The following is a 20,748-nucleotide window of genomic DNA, read 5'->3' as shown; positions in this document are numbered from 1 at the left end:
AACATATTATTTTTAACATGGTTCTGACTGGGCCAGAAAACATTTCTGTGTGATACCCACCCACAAAACAACAACAACAACAACAACAACAAAAATCCAAAGAAATCCATCTCTTGCATGAAATATAGACCTCCCCTTTAAGATTATGATTGTACTAAAAGTTCAACTATTTTACTTTGCATTGTACTCCGCTTTGTTGAGATCGATCAACTAGAACAGGGGTAGGCAAGTTCGGTCCTAGAGAGCCGCAGACCTGCAGAGTTCAGCTTCAACCCTAATCAAACACACCTGAACAAGCTCATCAATCCATTCAGGATTACTAAAATACAGGCAGGTGAGGTTTTTTTTTCAGGGTTGGAGCTGAACTGTGCAGGACTGCGGCTCTCTAGGACCGAACTTGCCTACCCCTGAACTAGAACATGGTGATATTAATTGAAGATGCTTTATTGTTACCTGATAACCATATGAAAGTCTCTTTCAGACCAGGATGGCCGAGTGGTTAAGGCGTTGGACTTAAGACCCAATGGACAAATGTCCTCGTGGGTTCGAACCCCACTCCTGGTAGAATCTTTAGTCCATTCAAAGGCGGGTTAGCATGAGATTTAACCTCAAAATTGATTTGATCCAAAATGTGAAAATTGTCACTTCACCCTTTGAAAAAAGACCTGGGGCCTCATTTATAAAACTTTGCGTAGGATTTGCGTCAGAAGTGGCGTACGGATGAAACATAGGACGTGCATACGCACAGAAATATTCGGATTTATAAAACCGTGCGCACGCACATCCTACGCATTTTTCCATTAATAAATCACAATCAATTCTAAATGTAGCGCAGCTTTTGCGGCTTCATGACACGCCCATAGTTGCCCATAAATAGTCCGTGAAACGCCCACAAGTTAATATTCATTGATTGCGAAATCATGGCAAACACAGAGAGGAAATCAAAAAAACGTAACTTGTAGAAGTTATCGTTGGCGAGGTGGAAAAGAGGAGAAGAATGTTGTTTGGAGGGCACAGTGTGGGCATTATACTAATGCCAAAAAGGCACTTGAGTGGCAAACGGTGGCAGACACCGTAAATGCTGTAGCCTCACAACCTCGGACCGTGGCCGAAATAAAAAAGAAATGGTCGGACATCAAAGTCGAGGCAAAAAAAACGTCTAGCGCTCCATCGCCAGAGTGTGTCTGCCACGGGTGGGGGAAAGGGGACACGTGAGCTGACCCCTCTTGCATCTGACAAGCTACAGATGTCGGTAATAATCGACGTGGAAATGGGAAATTGTTCAGCGCAAATGTAATTTCTTGTTGCTTTCTGAATGGTTGAGACATACGCCATACATTGTTTTATCAAAAATAAAACAAACTAAAGGCATATGCATGAATACCATAATTCCGTAGCTTATGAAGAAATGTTTTATTATGAAAACAACTTTCCCCAGTGGACAATTAATACATCTATCTATCTATCTATCTATCTATCTATCTATCTATCTATCTATCTATCTATCTATCTATCTATCTATCTATCTATCTATCTCCTTAATTATCTATCTGTCTATCTAATTGCATCTATATCTGCTCCGCCAGACGGACACATTGACGAGAATATCAGTTTTGTACATTATTTCGTTCTGTTAACTATATTATTTATGAGGATGAATTGCACAACATGCCAATATTATTGCAGAACATATTTCACTTTTCTTTTTGCAAATATGTGTTCATTTGAATTTCTGTTGTAATTTTCGTTTGATTTTTTTTGTTTGTTTCACTGCTGATCGATCAAACGGGTGTTCGTGTAGGCTGTTAATTGTAAGACTTGCTTTGTGAAGTCTTCATGTTATTTATGAGAGGCAGTATTGTCATTTCCACTTTCACTTTCACGTGTTTTTTCCATCTGCCGACGGTGTCGCCATTTCTCATTTCACCCGTTTTTGTGCGTACGCCTGGGTCAGAGCTTGCGTGAAGGACCGCACATTTTCCCGTCAAGTTTGCTTTTTATAAATATCAATTATTGCGTAGAGAGTGGCGTACGCCTTCTTTTGTGCGTACGCAACGTTTATAAATGAGGCCCCTGACCCTTATGGGGTCAGGATGGCAGAGTGGTTAACCTGCTGTGTTTAAAACCAATAAACAAATGTCCATGTGGTTTTTAAATTGTGATTAAAACTGAGAGATTGGAAAAGGTCTAAAAGAGTAATGTTTGAGATTAAAATATGAGAGATTATTGAAAATGAATAACCAAACTAAATAGTTTATCATATGGGATAAAAAGAAATCTCAAAATGCAAGTAGTTAATAGAAATTAGGATACACTGATATTTGTGTTTAATTCGCTTACTGTACCATTCAGCAAGACAGCTGACCCAACATTTGTCCAGCATGATTGTTCCTGCATTTAATTACTTTGTATATATGGATGAATTTTTCAAAGAAATGCCTTTAAATTCAAATGTATTTACAAAGCTATTTAAACATTACAAGTTGTTCCAAAGCCGCTCCACAACTCCATTGATCAAACCAAGGATTTCACTTATAACATTACAAATACTGATCGTGAGAGAACATTCAAACTGATATGCATTTCTAATTATTAAACCAATAATTTTGTGTAGGTGAAACATTATTCCATGTAGACTGTATCAGTAACATTATGCTAATATTTCTGACTGTTGATGGTAACAGTCACTTTACTTACATTTACATTTATTCATTTAGCAGACGCTTTTATCCAAATACAACTACAATACAATTTGTATTTTATCCAAATATAAATACAACAAGCCATTCATTATAAAGAGGCAAGTTAACACAGGATGTGTTAGTACCGGTAATATACACTTTCAGACATTGTTCAGATTAGTACAAGACAGGGGATTAAGGAGAGCAAAGTTTTTTTTTATGATTTTTTTTTTTTTTTTTTACTACAAAGCTTGTAAGTCTAAGTAGCTTTTAGATTTGCAAAACTAAAGTATGAAAAGTGATATTGAGGACACAGGAAACAAAATGTTTACAATTACTTGCAATATTATTGCTGACATATTTAGGGATAAATAAGGAAATGAAAATGCTAAAAGTACTGGTCCAGGACTCCTGGCCTGGAATGACCCTACATACTGCAATGGTGTGTGCAGATGACCAGGATGGCCGAGTGGTTAAGGCATTGGACTTAAGATCAAATGGACAAATGTCCTCGTGGGTTCGAACCCCACTCCTGGTAGAAACTAATCTTTTAAAAAAAAAAAAATGAAAGAAATATATAGATCTAAAGATTTGTGTTTGTATTACTTTAAATGCATGCCCTGGGGCCTATAGCATGAAGCTAGATTAGCTGGTTAGCCAGGTAAGTATCAGGTTAGTTTACAACAATCCTGGCTTTTAGGTACCACGTAAGTGGCTTGGCTTTTAGCGGCATTCATTGCCATAGTAACTTAAGAAATAGGGAAGTCGTGGCCTAATGGTTAGAGAGTCGGACTCCCAATCGAAAGGTTGTGAGTTCGAGTCCCGGGCCGGAAGGAATTGTGGGTGGGGGGAGTGCATGTACAGTTCTCTCTCCACCCTCAATACCACGACTTAGGTGCCCTTGAGCAAGGCATCGAAACCCCAGCTGCTCCCTGGGCGCCGCAGCATAAATGGCTGCCCACTGCTCCGGGTGTGTGCTCACAGTGTGTGTGTTCACTGCTCTGTTTGTGTGCATATCGGATGGGTTAAATGCAGAGCACAAATTCTGAGTATGGGTCACCATACTTGGCTGAATGTCACTTCACTTTCTTTCTTCTTTCTTCTTTTACACTCCACGGCTAACCTGCTCCGGGGCAGGTTATGTTCTGGGTTAGAGATCTCAAACTGAAGTTAGACCAATCAAATGTATGAGAAGTGACACATGTCTGACACAAAGTCACTCCAGTTTATCTTGCTCCAAATTAAAGGTCACTAATGCTAAAAAAAAAAAATAGAAGTCTGGCTCTAATGATAATTACGTCATTTTTAAATGAGTAATTTTATGATTTATATAATTATTGTGATTTATATTATTATTATTTATCTTTTACACACAAACAATTTTAGTTTAACAGTTATTATAAATTGCTTATTTAAAATAAATATTAATCTATACTGATCATGTAATATAAATAAGCTGTAGTATCAAAAGATTGCACTATTTAAAAAATAAAAAATCTGACCTTACATGTTTGAGTCTCTATCACTATATTTTCAAATGTATAAACTAAGTTAACAAGTTTCACTTGTCACTGCACTGATAGAGCAAGATTATTTATTTTATTTGTTCTTCTTCATTTTTCATATTACGTTTAAACTTGTCATATTCTTCAATCTCTTAACCTTTAGCAAAACCTTTAACCTTTAGTTTTGAATCTCACGAGAAGTAAATCAAACTAGCTTTGTGTTGCAAGGCTCGTGATTGGTTGTTCAGCACATTCATTTCACACATTCATGTGCATGCGCTCCACAAACTCACGATCAAATCCTGAGTTGACAAAGAAAGTTGATGATCAGCATCATGGTACCAACAAAGCCAGATTGGAGAGGTTTGGTTTTGTTAACTCAAAACTAATCCTGTGACTCTGAATTTGTTCAGCTACCATCATGGTACAGGCCCCTGGTTTCTCAGACAAGGTTTGGGCTAAACCAGGATTAGGCCATAGCTCAGTTAGGACGTTTAAGTAATTTTTTTATTAACATGCCTTAGAAGAATCATTTCTTGAGTGCATCTTGAGACAAAACAAATACTGATATATTTCAAGATCAGTCAGTGCAAGTTGCTTTCAGTTAAAACAGCTCAGATATACACTTTAGTGTGGGACTAAGTTTAAGCAATGTCTGTGAAACTGGGGCAATGTGTCCTAATGATGTAAAACAATGTTTCGGTGACATCGTCAGATAATACCCATCTGTCGTTCAGAAGCTACAGAAGTAGAAAATAATAAATTTCTATTTCCGACGTAGTATTAGCATTAATCCATAAGAGCTAAAGAGAAGGCAGAAAGTATCACGATAATTAAAATAAAAAGCCAGAATTTTAGTAGAAAGTTTTTATTTGTAGTTTTTGTTTGATTTAATAGCTTTAATCTGAGCTCGTATTAACGTGCAGCTGTTAGGTCGGGCACGAGGACGGAATGTTTCACTGCAACGTAACTGAATGTACCATCTCAGTTCTGGGGGTGTGACATTCATAACATCCTTGCACTCTTCTACATTTTTACAAGTTTTTACATATTGCATAACATTAAACAATTGTTTATTAATATTTGCGTTTATAAGAAAGCTCAAATCGTATGGCTATTGTAGAATAGTACCATATGAACAATTAAATGTAAATGAAAACCCCTCTGTCAGCTATAAGTGCGCGTTACCCGGTTTTGCTCAGTCTCTTTCTGATAGGGACTCTGGTGGGGAAGTTGAATTCGAACCGCTTGTCACATATCAAACTCTTCGAAAGTAAGTACAATTTTAGTTTTCACTAACACGATAGTGGTAAACATATTTTACTTTTATCGTGTTATAACTGAAGTGTTCCGCTGTGCATGTCGGGCCACGTGGTTGCGCATGAAACTCAGTTAAACCTCCCTGAACTTGTTCAGCTTCCTCCACATCACGCACTCACAGTCTATCAGACGTAGATAAAAACCCATGTTTCACGAGTTTATAAAACTTTCATGAAAGCATGTGGAGTTGAAGGTGACAGCATACATGAAGTTTCAGTGTTGTAGGTTGTGTTTCATGTGTTCATAAACAGGGTGGGTCATAAAAAGCATCTGTAACGGATCTGTATGTGTCATCTAATCCTGACCTACAGGTCTCTCTCAGCTGGTTTAAATCTGGGTTACACGTGTTACTCGGGTTTATTTGCTCTTCATGTCCTTCAAGCCAGTGTCAGTCTCAGTCTCATTGACCCCCCTTTTTAATTGGCACAAATAAAATGTGCATCTATTTCACTTGATAATATGAATTTCTCTCCATTTGAAATGCCAAGGTAAGTTTAATGGTATTTTATGAATTCAATACAATTAAGCGTAATCTTTTTTATCATGCTTTGCATTTAAAAATGACAGCTTGATAGATTGCAAACAATACAATTTGTAACTTTAATTATTCTTGTTTTAAACACCATAATTTGATGTATCAAACATGCTCTTTCTGGAGACATTTTTGATAACAGCACTGGACACTGTGTAAACAAGTACATTAACTTATTATAAAATTCTTATTATTGGTCAATTTTGACTTAATGGAAATAATGCTATATGTCTTCATCACTCTATGGGTCGATTTACTAACAGCTTAAACCCTCTTTTAGCATAAAAAACTACTGTCAGGATGTAATAAAAACACTGAAAAATAAGCTTTGAAAATGTGGACAAAATTAATCTAACGGCTGACCTTATTGCATATGCATTTGTAGGAGTTTCCCATTCAAATGCAATATTTATGGGAGGGGAGTATTAAATTAAATAAAAAATAATAATATTAAATATTCTACTATTAAATAAAAACTGATTCAGCATTCACTCATAATAAGTTTATTGGAATTTCAGCCTAAAAAAGCATATCTTAAGTTAACCCATTCTGGCCTGACACATCTGGGATAGATGGGTAGATTGCGTTGGTCATTTTGTGTTTTTTCAATGTTATTTTCTCTTAGGGTAGGAACTAATTTGACTGCCGTCCTCCCACCCTTAAAAACACGTTAATAGAATGTTCCTGGCTATTTTCAACGTGATTGTTGCCATTATCACATAATGTACACTACAGTATGTGTTGCATATCTCGCATAGCCAATGTTTCAGCTGTTGGTGTAGCATTTGGCCCAATCAAGGTTTGGCAGGTTAGCACGGTCCAGTTAGTCCTTCCTGGTAGATGCCCTAATTGGACTATTCAACTAAACCATGTTTCCATTGAGAGTAGGGCTGTCGCGATAACCGTAAAATTGTAATACAAAATTGTAATACAAATTGTAATACACTGCGGCAACCGCAGTGTTCAGGTTTTTTTTTTTTTATGAGGCTGTGGCCTTATTTTTTATTTTTTTTTTCAATTTGTCACTGTGCATTCAATGTTAAATAAATTATATTAATGATACAATATTGTTGTGTATTTACGAAATGCAAAGTGACCTTTCTGTGTTTCCTTATACCCTCCTACGTTACGTGATTCTCCTACGTCAACACCGTAGATTTTGAGTGTAGAAATAAAACGGCAAGCACTGGTTACGTTTACTCCTGCCTCTCGTGTATTTATCTATAAAATATAAGAATATATAACATAAATTGGCGGTGAGGACCCTTCGTACCACGTTAAGTTTTGTTATTTTGAACGTTAGTCAAAGTTTCAAGGCTAAAGATGTTCGTAACGCAGTTTCCACACCCCGATCGCGCCATTCTCCACGAGGGAAAGTGAGTGGATGCACGCGAATCCAAAAAAAACAAACGACAGTCGGAACGGAACGAGTTGTCTTCGCTGGAAGGAAATAGAGTGAAAGACAGGGAAAAGAAATTGACGACACAACGCGGATCAGAAAATAAAAAAGGGAAGGAATCACAACAGCTGACGAACTGAAACAAGTGGGGAGTGAGTAAAAAAAAAAAAATGGCTGGATTAATTGGTTGTATTGGACTGTTTGATAAATCAGTAGAGCAGTGGAGTGCTTATACCGAACGTTTTGACTACTTTGTGCTGGCAAACGAAATAAAAGATGAAACAATTGTGCCAACATTTCTAAGTGTCATGGGTGTGAAAACGTTTAATCTGCTGCGCAGTTTAACTCAGCCACAGAAACCAGGCGACAAATCATATGAGGAAATAGTGGTCTTACTCAAGGATCACTATTCACCCAAACCACTGATTATCGCAGAGAGATTTCGCTTCCATAAAAGAAATCAGCAGGATGGTGAATCCATCTCACAATTTGTGGCTGTGTTGAAACGATTGTCCGAACATTTTTGAGTTTGGCCAATCATTGAGTGACACCATACGTGATAGGCTTGTCTGTGGTCTTCGAAGTGAGGCTATACAAAAACGACTGCTAACTGAGAGTAACTTAACTTTACAGAAGGCCATAGAGATAAGCACATCAATGGAAATGGCCGCAAAAGAGGCACAGCAATTAAGTGCGTCCACCCATGTGCACAAAGTGTATGCTGATTCAAAGAACAAGTCAAACTCAGATAAACCATGTTACCGCTGTGGAAAAGTGGGCCACCAGCCTGAAGATTGTTGGTGTAAGGACATGAACTGTAGAAATTGTGGCAAGAAAGGCCACATTGAACGTGCCTGCAAAAACAAAAAGACACAACCAAGCAAAAATGCTGGACCTAAAAAGAAAAGTTACCAGAAATTTAAACAAAAGCATGTGAACCAAATGGAAAATGCCCGGCACACACAGAGTGATTCTGGATCTGAGGAAGAGGATGCCTTGTGTGTTTTATCTGTTTCAGGAGATGAGCAGGGCTATTGGGTGACTCCTCTTCTAGATGGGGAAACCAGTATGGATGCAGGTGGACACAGGAGCTGCGGTATCACTGGTGTCAGTGACAACATTCAATGAAAAGTTGCCACACCTCACACCTCAGCCATCAAACATTACCCTGAAGACCTATACAGGTGAGATCGTTCCTGTTAAAGGGTTAATTGAGGTGACAGTTGAACTAAATATGCAAAAAAAGAAACTTCCACTGTACATTATTGAAGGCAATCACCCAGCTTTGCTAGGAAGGACTTGGCTGGAGAGGATTAAGTTGGATTGGCAAGAGGTCCATCTGGTCAGTAAAAACTCAAAACTCCAAGGGATTCTAAATAAATATACGGATGTGTTCAGTGACGAACTAGGAAGTATGAAGGACATTGCGGTGAAACTGACGGTAAAACCAAACAGTCAACCAAAGTGTTTAAAAGCCAGACCGTTGGCCTACGCAATTAAACCCAAGGTTGAAGCTGAATTAGAGAAACTAGTAAAGGCTGGAGTTCTGCGACCAGTACACACAAGTGAGTGGGCCACGCCAATTGTGCCCGTCATAAAAAAAGACGGGTATTTCGACTATGTGGAGATTTTAAGGTGACCGTGAATCCGGTTCTGACCCCAGAGCAGTATCCCCTGCCTCGTACTGAGGATCTTTTTTCTGGTCTCGCTGGGGGCCAACGGTTCAGTAAGATTGACTTGTGCCAGGCATACTTGCAGATTCATGTGGACCCGAACTCGCAAGAACTTCTTACCATTGTGACTCATAAGGGGATGTACCAATATCAGCGGCTTCCTTTTGGGATTACCTCGGCGCCGGCCCTATTCCAAAGAGCAATGGACCAGATTCTCAGTGGGCTGACCGGGGTGCAGTGTTACCTTGATGATTTGCTTATCACCGGAAAGGATGAGGCGGAACACTTGAGTAACCTAGAAGCCACCTTGCAGAGACTGCAAAGTTTTGGACTGAGAGTCAGGAAGGACAAGTGTGAGTTTTTCTGCCCTTCTGTTGAGTATTTGGGCCATGTGATTGATAGTTCGGGACTTCATAAGGCACCCTCGAAAGTGAAGGCAATAGTGGAAGCACCGTCTCCACAAAACGTCAGTCAGCTTCGATCTTTTTTGGGGTTGTTGACTTATTATGCGAAATTTGTGCCAAATTTAGCTAACAGGCTGAAACCGTTGCACGAGCTACTGAACAAATCAAAAAAGTGGGAATGGACTAAACCATGTGAAGAATCTTTTAATGAGGTGAAAACAGCCTTAGCCCAGTCTGAAGCTCTCACTCATTTCAACCCCGCTCTGCCAGTACAGCTGGCATGTGACGCATCGCCCTATGGCGTCGAGGCGGTGGTGTCACACATCATGCCATCGGGTGAGGAAAAACCCATCGCTTTTGCATCACGAACTTTGAGCAAGGCAGAATGTAACTATGCCCAAATTGAACGCGAGGCACTTGCTATATTGTCTTTGGGGTGAAGAAATTTCATCAATTCTTGTTTGGTAGAAGATTTACACTCCTAACTGATCCCAGACCTCTCACCTCCATCTTAGGCCCACATTCAGGTATTCCTTCACTTGCTGCTGCAAGAATGCAGCGTTGGGCCCTTCTTCTGTCTGCGCATCAGTATGATATCAAGTACAGAAGATCGGAACATCATGCTAATGCTGACGGGCTCTCTTGACTGCCATTGCCTACTACACATCCAGAACCAGCAACGGCAGAAATTTTCTACTTCAAAGAGGTAGACAATTCCCCTGTATCGGCAGCTCAGGTAAAAAAGCACACACGTACTGACCCAGTGATGTCCAAGGTTTTGGACCTTGTGCTCAGAGGGGATGTGGGAGAAATGTCTCCGCTCCTAAGGCCTTATGTGATCAGGAGAAATGAACTTACAGTTGAATCTGGATGTCTACTGTGGGGCTCAAGGGTCATAATTCCACCACCATTGAGACAACGAGTACTGGAGGAACTTCATTTTGGACACTGTGGAGTTGTTCGGATGAAGGAGATTGCCAGTAGCTACCTTTGGTGGCCTGGTGTGGACTCTGAGATTGAAGAAAAAGCAAAAATGTGCAGTGCATGTCAAAAGCTGAGAAATAACCCTCAACCAGCCCCGTTACACCCCTGGCAATGGCCAGAGGAACCGTGGGTGAGAGTTCATATTGATTTTGCAGGACCATTGGAAGACCATATGTTTTTAGTTCTTCTTGATGCCCACAGCAAATGGCCAGAGGTTGAGGTAATGAAATGCACGTCATCAATGAAAACTGTGGAAGCCCTTCGTTCAATTTTTGGTCGGTTTGGCTTACCACAACAACTTGTCAGTGACAATGGGCCTCAGCTGGTCTCGGAGGAGTTCGAGGCTTTTATGAAGGCCAACGGGATTCAACACATTCGATCAGCACCGTATCACCCGTCCACTAACGGTCTTGCTGAGCGATTTGTCCAGACAATGAAGCAAGCTCTTAAGTCGACACAGGGTAAAGGATCGCTGAATCAACGCCTAAACACTTTTCTACTTTCTTACAGAAACACCCCACATGCCAGCACCAAAGTGTCTCCTGCTGTCGCTATGTTCAAAAGACAACTTCGCACACGTCTGGATTTGTTGAAACCCCTGAAAACAAAACAGACGGTTCAAGCGCAACAACACCTTCAGATGGAATGGCGTCTAAAAGCAAAACATCATTGTTTCAGAGCTGGAGACAAAGTGCTAGCTCGTAACTATGGGAAAGGTGTCAAATGGCTACCAGCAGTAGTGATTGCACAAACAGGACCAGTGTCTTACACGGTTGAACTGGCTGATGGTCATCTCACCTGGAAAAGGCATGTAGACCAGTTATTAGCTGCAAATTCATGTGACAACTTGGGAGAACAGTTGACGACAGATCCTTACCTGGAAATTGCTTCAGAATACCATGATCTGTCTGAGAATTCTTCCACACCAACCCTCGGGAATGCACAGACTGAGACTCTACCAAGTCAGGCGAAAGAGACTGTTCCTGGTTCAAGTCAGTCAGTGCCCTTGTCAAACCAAACCCCTGCGAAAGAGACTGTAAATGTGAATGTACCAACCGTTCGGCCATATCCTAAAAGAGAACGTCGACCTCCAAATAGACTGACACTCTAGCTAGTGACAAGCCCACAACATTGGGGCAGAATAATCCCCAGGGTTATGTCCGGGAATAGAGGTAGTTTACCCTCTTTCCCTAGTACGTAAAAAAAAAAGATTCTTCTGGATATTGTATGCATTTGATGTTAAGAGAAAATGTTCCTATTGAAGTAATGTTTTTTTTTCTCTACTACAAATTTTGGAGGGAGGAATATGTTGTGTATTTACGAAATGCAAAGTGACCTTTCTGTGTTTCCTTATACCCTCCTACGTTACGTGATTCTCCTACGTCAACACCGTAGATTTTGAGTGTAGAAATAAAACGGCAAGCACTGGTTACGTTTACTCCTGCCTCTCGTGTATTTATCTATAAAATATAAGAATATATAACAAATATGGTCACGACTGTAATTTTCTCGTGAGCCGTTGTAGCTTTATGGTGCTTCGTTAGTTTTGAATAGGCCGACTGAAACGATGGGAGGCGCTCGATCTCGTCCCAAAACCTAATGTCACGTTGCCAGTTTGGGAACATTTTGGCTTTCAACCCAATGAAAAGGACGAGCCAGCGAATATAGATGAGCCGATATGCAAAATGTGCTGCAAAAAAGGTTCCTGTGACACTGCAATACATCTAATTTGAGGTCATCGGGACATTCTAAAACGCTTAACGGGAAAAACGCTTAATGTGGTTTAATGTACCAATACAGTGATATTAACAGACCAAACTCACTAAACATCATACAACCCGAATTCCGGAAAAGTTGGGACGTTTTTTAAATTTTAATAAAATGAAAACTAAAAGACTTTCAAATCACATGAGCCAATATTTTATTCACAATAGAACATAGATAACATAGCAAATGTTTAAACCGAGAAAGTTTACAATTTTATGCACAAAATGAGCTCATTTCAATTTTGATTTCTGCTACAGGTCTCAAAATAGTTGGGACGGGGCATGTTTACCATGGTGTAGCATCTCCTTTTCTTTTCAAAACAGTTTGAAGACGTCTGGGCATTGAGGCTATGAGTTGCTGGAGTTTTGCTGTTGGAATTTGGTCCCATTCTTGCCTTATATAGATCTCCAGCTGCTGAAGAGTTCGTGGTCGTCTTTGACGTATTTTTCGTTTAATGATGCGCCAAATGTTCTCTATAGGTGAAAGATCTGGACTGGAGGCAGGCCAGGTTAGCACCCGGACTCTTCTACGACGAAGCCATGCTGTTGTTATAGCTGCAGTATGTGGTTTTGCATTGTCCTGCTGAAATAAACAAGGCCTTCCCTGAAATAGACGTAGTTTGGAGGGAAGCATATGTTGCTCTAAAACCTTTATATACCTTTCAGCATTCACAGAGCCTTCCAAAACATGCAAGCTGCCCATACCGTATGCACTTATGCACCCCCATACCATCAGAGATGCTGGCTTTTGAACTGAACGCTGATAACATGCTGGAAGGTCTCCCTCCTCTTTAGCCCGGAGGACACGGCGTCCGTGATTTCCAACAAGAATGTCAAATTTAGACTCGTCTGACCATAAAACACTATTCCACTTTGAAATAGTCCATTTTAAATGAGCCTTGGCCCACAGGACACGATGGCGCTTCTGGACCATGTTCACATATGGCTTCCTTTTTGCATGATAGAGCTTTAGTTGGCATCTGCTGATGGCACGGCGGATTGTGTTTATCGACAGTGGTTTCTGAAAGTATTCCTGGGCCCATTTAGTAATGTCATTGACACAATCATGCCGATGAGTGATGCAGTGTCGTCTGAGAGCCCGAAGACCACGGGCATCCAATAAAGGTCTCCGGCCTTGTTCCTTACGGACAGAGATTTCTCCAGTTTCTCTGAATCTTTTGATGATGTTATGCACTGTAGATGATGAGATTTGCAAAGCCTTTGCAATTTGACGTTGAGGAACATTGCTTTTAAAGTTTTCCACAATTTTTTTACGCAGTCTTTCACAGATTGGAGAGCCTCTGCCCATCTTTACTTCTGAGAGACTCTGCTTCTCTAAGACAAAGCTTTTATAGCTAATCATGTTACAGACCTGATATCAATTAACTTTATTAATCACTAGATGTTCTCCCAGCTGAATCTTTTCAAAACTGCTTGCTTTTTTAGCCATTTGTTGCCCCCGTGCCAACTTTTTTGAGACCTGTAGCAGGCATTAAATTTTAAATGAGCTAATTAAGTGGATAAAAGTGTAAAATTTCTCAGTTTAAACATTTGCTACGTTATCTATGTTATATTGTGAATAAAATATTGGCTCATGTGATTTGAAATTCCTTTAGTTTTCATTTTATTAAAATTTAAAAAACGTCCCAACTTTTCCGGAATTCGGGTTGTATTAATAAAGTATATTATCTACAAAAAATCAGATGATCCCTGAATATGAATTCAACGCGTTTAATAACACGTTAAGCCTTTTCCTCTCATAGAAAACCATCATAAGGCTTAACGTGTTATTAAACGACTTGCATTCATATTCAGCGATCATCTGTTTTTTTGTTTTGTTTTTTGTACATTGTATACTACTTTAGTATAATGTTTAGTGAGTTTGGTTTTTAAAAATCACTGTCTTAGTACATTAAGCCACATTAAGCGTTTTCTTATAACGGTTTTCTATGGGAGGAAAAGGCTTAACGTGTTATTAAACGAGTTGCATTCATATTCAGGGCTCATCTGATTTTTTTAAGATAGTATACTTAATTAGTATGATTTTTAGTGAGTTTGGTCTGTTAATATCACGGTCTTAGTACATTAAGCCATGTTAAGCGTTTTAGAGTGTCCCCTGTCATCCAGCGCAGCTGCCCCCTCAAGCATCAGATCGCGCAGCAACATCAAAAAGAACAGCTAAGACCGGCCGACAGTTAGGAGTAGCTGAAGCCTTTGCGAAATCTGTAAAATACAGCCATGAAAGTAACAGGCATACCTGCTGAAGTCATGGACAACCTCCGCGTCAGTGCCCATACCCAAGAGAGCGTGAGCAGATAACGAGCTCACACGCTTTCTGCTTGAGGAGTGCATCGACTCCAACGCGAATCCACTGTCCTGGTGGGCCAGTGGTGACGCGATAATCAGTCTAGATTTCCGCTGCTGTCCAAAGTCGCGCGCACATACATGTAATACATGTTAGAACTTGATTTCTTAAAAAAAAAAAATTATTGGAAAACGCATGTTCTTGTTGCTGTTTGGCATTTAACAATAAATAAAAAAGTTTTAAAACGTCTCTGTCAGTTAAAAAAAGCAACAATATATGCTACATAACTCAACGATAGAGCTTTGTATGCAGCAAAATCAGGATAAATTATGTAAAAAAAAAACAAAAACAAAAAAAAACGGCGGTAATACTGCATATCGCGCTATTGAGCCACCCATAATAACCGCAGGGGAAATTTCTTAACCGCGACAGCCCTAATTGAGAGACATTAAAATATTAAATGAGATGGTCAACTTTATGTAATGATTTTTAAATGTACATTTAATATTCTTTGGAGACTTTTGCTTTTCACATCACAGCTCAGGATAGTTTCCAGTGAAGGGATTTGGGATTGTGTGCATATTTCTCTGATTTTCCTGTTTATTGTTCAGATGGCATTTATTAACCAGGTGATTAGCTTAGAAAAAAGATGTGGTAATCAACAGAAAATTGCACATGCAGTACACAGTCATCAAGTTAAAAATAAGACCGAATATATGCATTTTAAAATATTGGCATTTGACTGCAATTTTATGTTAAATGTTGGATATGGCCAAAAAGTTACCTTCTTGTTCATGTTTTGTTCAACTTGCATGGCTGATTTTTAAGGTTTTATTTTTTTTCCAAAGAGATAACGATTTGGTAATTGTCAATAGGGATGTAACGATTCACTAACTTGCAGTGCGATACGATTCATGATACTGTTTCACAATACGATTTTTTTCACATTTGTTTCAACGAAAATTTTAAATACCAAATCAAATAAATAATAAAATTAATCTTTATATAAACAAACTAAGGATTTGCCTTTACTCTTTCCATTTGAAATTAAAGGAAACAACTATTTTAATCATGATCCAAACAACGATGCTGCATACATGAAGCATGAGCTGTTTTTGATTCAAATTTGATTGTATAGTTGAAAAATTTAGAGCAAAAACTGATTTTTTTATTTATTTATACTAATCAAATTCATCGGAATTAAACCAAAATGGCCAACTGGCAGCACAAGAGCACAGATTTACATTCTGACAGCAGGTGGTGCTTATGGAACAGCAGCAATACAACGTTTTCCTGCATTGTGCTTAAATACTAATTTAATATGCATTATACAGAGACAAAATAAGAAAATCGGTTTTGCAGATTAATTGGTTCCAATAGTTGATTGCTGGAACAATCGGTTATCGGCAAAAATCCATGCCGATAGTTTTCTGCGTTTCCTCCCTTGCTGGAGCGGCTGATAGTTTCCCTGGTTGTGTCTGTTGCTAGAGCGGCTGAGAAGGCTCTGTTTTCATTATACAGTGCGAGAGCGGCCTCTAGTGGCTGAAATCACTGACCGCATGTGCTGTTTGTTTAGACACGTGACGCTGTCTAAATTAGGCCACGAGGGAAGTCGTGGCCTAATGGTTAGAGAGTCGGACTCCCAATCGAAAGGTTGTGAGTTCAAGTCCCGGGCCGGCAGGTGTGTGCATTTCGGATGGGTTAAATGCAGAGCACAAATTCTGAGTATGGGTCACTATACTTGGCTGAATGTCACTTCACTTCACTGGATGTTGAAAAGAGCGAGAAACAGACAGAAAATCCTGCCGCGCATCAGAGCACCATTCACATAGTTTTCCATTAAATTACATTATATTTGCCCCGAATCGTTGTTAATGTACATTATGAATTGTATATTGTGGCTCTAATAAAGTCTGCATGTTTCATTAAGCTAGGGCTGCAACTAACGATTATTTTAATAATCGATTAATCTGTCGATTTTTTTTTTTTTAATTAATCGATGAATCGGATAAAAAACAAAAAAAACAAGAAAAGCATTCATTTCCAACTCTTTTTCAAAAACATAACTAAAATCTTTAGTGCACAAACATGTTGCTCCTTGAACATCCCTGAGCTGTTATAATAATAAAATAAAATAAAAATGGACTAACACTAAAAACATACACATGTATGCTTTACATCTGCCAAATATATAGACTTTATTTTTTTAATAAAGTGCCACCTGAGCTGCCAGAACAATAAATAATCTATAAAAAATAAAAAACAATACAAATCAGAAAATTTAACAGGATTTGTTTGAATGTCAGAACTTGTTCTCTACACTACACTGCACACACACACACACACACACACACACACACATAAACACTTATTCTCTCTCACTCCCTTTGTTCAGACACTTTGCATTGCAATGCAAAAATGTGAGCATGTCCACATGCTCCTGGCTCAGGCTAGCTCTTTTCTTTGAGGCTATGTTGCCTGCTGCAGAAAACAGCCGCTCAGATGAGGTGGCAGGGATGCAGAGGTAAGACTTTGCTAGCCTGGCCAACATGGGATATCTTTCATTGTTAGCCTTCCACCACAATAATGGGTTTTCTTCCTTGTCAAGGCTCTTTTCTCCAAAGTATGTGAGGACTTCTTTCCTCACTTGGCTGTGGACATCCTCAGCTTCACCTGCTCTATCCTCTTCTTCACCATCAGAACCAAGGAGTGAATCAAGTAGAGTGGCTACTAGAGGTGTTGATTCATTAGCTGTAGTATTGGTGGAGGTAATAACAACACTGTCACTGCCATGTTGCTTCACATCCATCTTCCTTCTCTCTTCAAGTAACATGGTTTGCAGTTTAGTTTGAACAAGTAGGATTTCATCAGGTGAAAGAAACTTGCTCAGTTTCCTAAACCTTGGCTCAAGGGCGATCGCAAAAATCACTGTGTTTGGTGCTCCATCTGAGAAAGCGGTCTCCCTTTTCCATCTCTCCTGCAACTGCTGCACCACAGTGAGTTGGAAAGCCCGCAGCGGGGCTGACTCGTAGACAGCACTCTGGGTGGACTTCAACAGCCCCTTCACAAGTGGAGGTATTGCAGATATTGTTGCATATTTCTGTCCACTCATGAACACAGTGACACATTCAAAAGGCTTGAGGACTGTTGAAAGCTCTTCCAGCATGCTCCACTGGTCTGGTTTCAGATCCAGGTACCTTTTGCCTCTCTGTGTGACAGAGCTGTCGGACAGTGTTGCTGTTACAGGCCACCTTTGCTCAAGCAGTCGACTTATCATATAGAATGTGCTATTCCACCTTGTGCTTATGTCTTGAATAAGGCTGTGCTCTGGTGTGGCCATTTGTTGTTGTTTCTCTCTGAGTTTACTGCTGGCTAGCTCGCTTTTCTTAAAATGTTCTACCAGACATCTTGCAGCCCCGACAGCTTTTTCTATGCTTGGATGGTTCAACGCAGTATTGATCACAAGTTGCAAAGTATGGCCAGTGCAACAGACAGAGGACCACCCATGCTTCTCCTCCAGGATATTTGCTGCAGCCACGATATTAGCACCATTGTCGTGGACTATGGCAATGATTTTGCTAGGAGGAATGTCAAATCTGGCCACTACCTGCTCCAACCACTCTGCAGTCTGCAATGTTAGATGCAGTATGTCTGTCATGCAGTGGCATGGTGGTGAGGCAGAATGACTGCATGTCCCAGTCATCTGTGATGTAGTGGCATGTAATGCCAAGGTAGGCTTCAGTTGCTACACTTGTCCATACATCAGTGGTGAGAGCAAGTTTGCTGTTGTTTTTGTTTATTTTCAGTTTTCACTTCTTTGAATGTCTCTTCATATTTTCTCTCCATGAGCTTTGTGAAGTGAGTCCTGGAGGGCAGAGTGTAACCAGGGTTCAAGGTGTGGATCATTTTAGTGAAGCCGTCATCTTCAACCATCGACAGAGGCCTCATGTCAGTGACGAGCATGTTGAGGATACTATCCGTCAAGACAGCGGCTTGCTGTGGTGTACATGATGCATTTCCCATCAAGAAAACTCTCATGGTTTGCTGTTTTTTTCTGGAATCAAAAAGATAGTATGAGTATGTGTAATAGCACAATTTTTACATCAACTAAATACATACTTGCATACATACCTAACCCAAAGAGCAAATACAGACAAGACACACACAAACACACTCTCTCTCTCTCTCTCACTCTCTCTCTCTCTCTCTCTCTCTCTCTCTCTCTCTCTCTCTCTCTCTCTCTCTCTCGAGTTCACTTGAAGCTTAGTCATTAAATTATTAAAGTGCAAGGTTCATTTATACACCACATTTAAACACAGCTTAAGATGACCAAGTGCTATAAAAGAACTTTAAAATTAGATTAAAAAGTACAACACACACAAATATATTTGTCATTAATAACCTATTTGGGACAAAGCATTCAGTCCAAATATCTAAAAAATCTTAAATCAAGATACATTTACTAAACACATGAAATAGCATAAGAAATTGTCTTGTTTTCTGAAAAAAAACACCTCAAAATTAAGTGATTGTTTGTTTAAAACAAGCTAAATTATCTGGCAATGGGGTAAGAAAAATAATCTTAATGATATATAATCAAAAACTGAAGTTTTAAGCATCACTTAATTTTCTCATATCATTTTTCTTGTCTAGTTATCTTGATTTAAGATTTTTTTATATATTTGGACTGGAAACGAGACAAAATTACTAAGTAAGAAAAGCTTTTATTGCAGTGTAGCTATACATGACAACAGATTGAAAAATGAATGGTCCAAAAAAAGGCGAGTGAATAAAAACATTTTTAGTCTTGCAAAGTAATTATACCACCCCTGCTTTACTACTGTTATTAACAAGCTAACGCTAACTTGTCATGCTTGTCAAGCTGGATAACGAGTAAACACCAGCAACAGGGATATTACATTCCTCACTTCAATACGGAACAAAAGTAGGATTCTGTAGTGACTTACCCTGCTGTTGAACTCCTTTCCTCCTCATCAAAGACTCCAACATGTTTGCGTTTCAGGTGCTGGATCATTGCCGTGGTGCTCCCGTGCCATGCCATGTCGCTTTTGCATATTTTGCAGTTAACACACTTTTTCTGTTTATTTAGTGTAAAATGCTCCCACACCTTGGATGACTTGGGGCGCACGGATTTCTCTGCCTCTGCCATGTATCTTTCCTCTACCTCCGCTCGTTTTTTTTTTTTTTTTGCTCCGCCCTGTCTATGAGGCGCCGAACTCTGCTAGCACTAGCATCAGTGCGCGAGAGAGACCGAGTGTCTTCATTCCGCTCCGCTATCAACTAAACTTTTTATTTTTTACATAATAATCAAACGTCTCTGCGTCACGCGACACAACAAATCTATGAAATTCGTTGCCAACTCTTTTAGTAATCGATTTTAATCGATTCGTTGTTGCAGCCCTACATTAAGCTTTTAAGCTATGTGTATATATATATATGTGTGTATGTGTATATATATATATATATATATATATATATATATATATATAATATAAGCTATATTTATTAAGCTATAATATAGATCGCTCTTTCCGTTTGCTCCGTTTTTTAAACACTGAACTTCAAATTATCTTTGCCTCATTGTTCATTCTTTAAGTAAACTTGTGTCCGTTTGGTGAATAAATAAACAGTTTTAGACCGCTGCTTGAGTTGAACGAGACTAGTCCGGAGTGTGTGTGTTTGTGTGTGATAGAGGTAAGTTTTCCGACTCAGCACAGCTCTTTTTTTTTGATTAGACCATCATTAAGTGCTCAATAATAGAAGCAGTTAAAGTGCGTGAGTATACATTGTGCTGGTATAATTGTAGGGCCCTATGTTTTCCCGCGATGCAGAAAACAGGGGCAGAATCCATTCATAAAAACGGAATTCACAGTTTAGGGTGCGACGCTCGCGGTGATTTCAGCGTCTGACGTCTCTCTAAATGAGGACGAAAACACATGAAGAACATCTCCAGAATTGCTCTGAGAGCCACTTCATGAGCATTTGACCGTTTGAATTGAACAAAAGCAGAATTTTAAAGGAATTCATTTATTTTGCAGCCCGTCAAAATAAAAGTCTGGCTTTGAAGTCTGTTGTTCAGTAGAATCAGAGACACTTTATAAGAGACATGCCACTTCCTCAATCCTCAATACAACTATATAAGGAAAACCCGTAACGGA

General features: G+C 39.4%; 1 protein-coding gene and 2 non-coding genes across 10 annotated transcripts in view; all 3 read left to right on the top strand.

Annotated features, from left to right (window-relative positions):
• Positions 1-20,748, top strand: part of LOC132154496 (elongation factor 1-delta-like) — a 32,967-nt gene that overhangs the window by 519 nt on the left and 11,700 nt on the right. For 3 of the 8 annotated variants that reach the window (XM_059563069.1, XM_059563068.1, XM_059563067.1), the window contains exon 1: positions 5,309-5,459. The exons of 4 other annotated variants lie outside the window; for them this stretch is intronic. The gene's annotated coding sequence lies outside the window, so the exon portion shown is untranslated. Of the gene's footprint in view, positions 1-5,308; positions 5,460-20,748 lie in introns of those variants that run through there. One more of the 8 variants, XM_059563066.1, reaches the window with a different exon arrangement.
• trnal-uaa (transfer RNA leucine (anticodon UAA)) lies at positions 482-564 on the top strand. The gene has a single exon. It is a non-coding gene; the product is annotated as a tRNA-Leu (tRNA).
• trnal-uaa (transfer RNA leucine (anticodon UAA)) lies at positions 3,137-3,219 on the top strand. Its single transcript has one exon. It is a non-coding gene; the product is annotated as a tRNA-Leu (tRNA).

Source organism: Carassius carassius, chromosome 12 (assembly GCF_963082965.1).
Source record: "Carassius carassius chromosome 12, fCarCar2.1, whole genome shotgun sequence".
Lineage (NCBI taxonomy): Eukaryota > Metazoa > Chordata > Actinopteri > Cypriniformes > Cyprinidae > Carassius > Carassius carassius.
The sequence above is the reverse complement of the archived record's forward strand: the minus strand, read 5'-3'. Positions and strand labels throughout refer to the sequence as shown.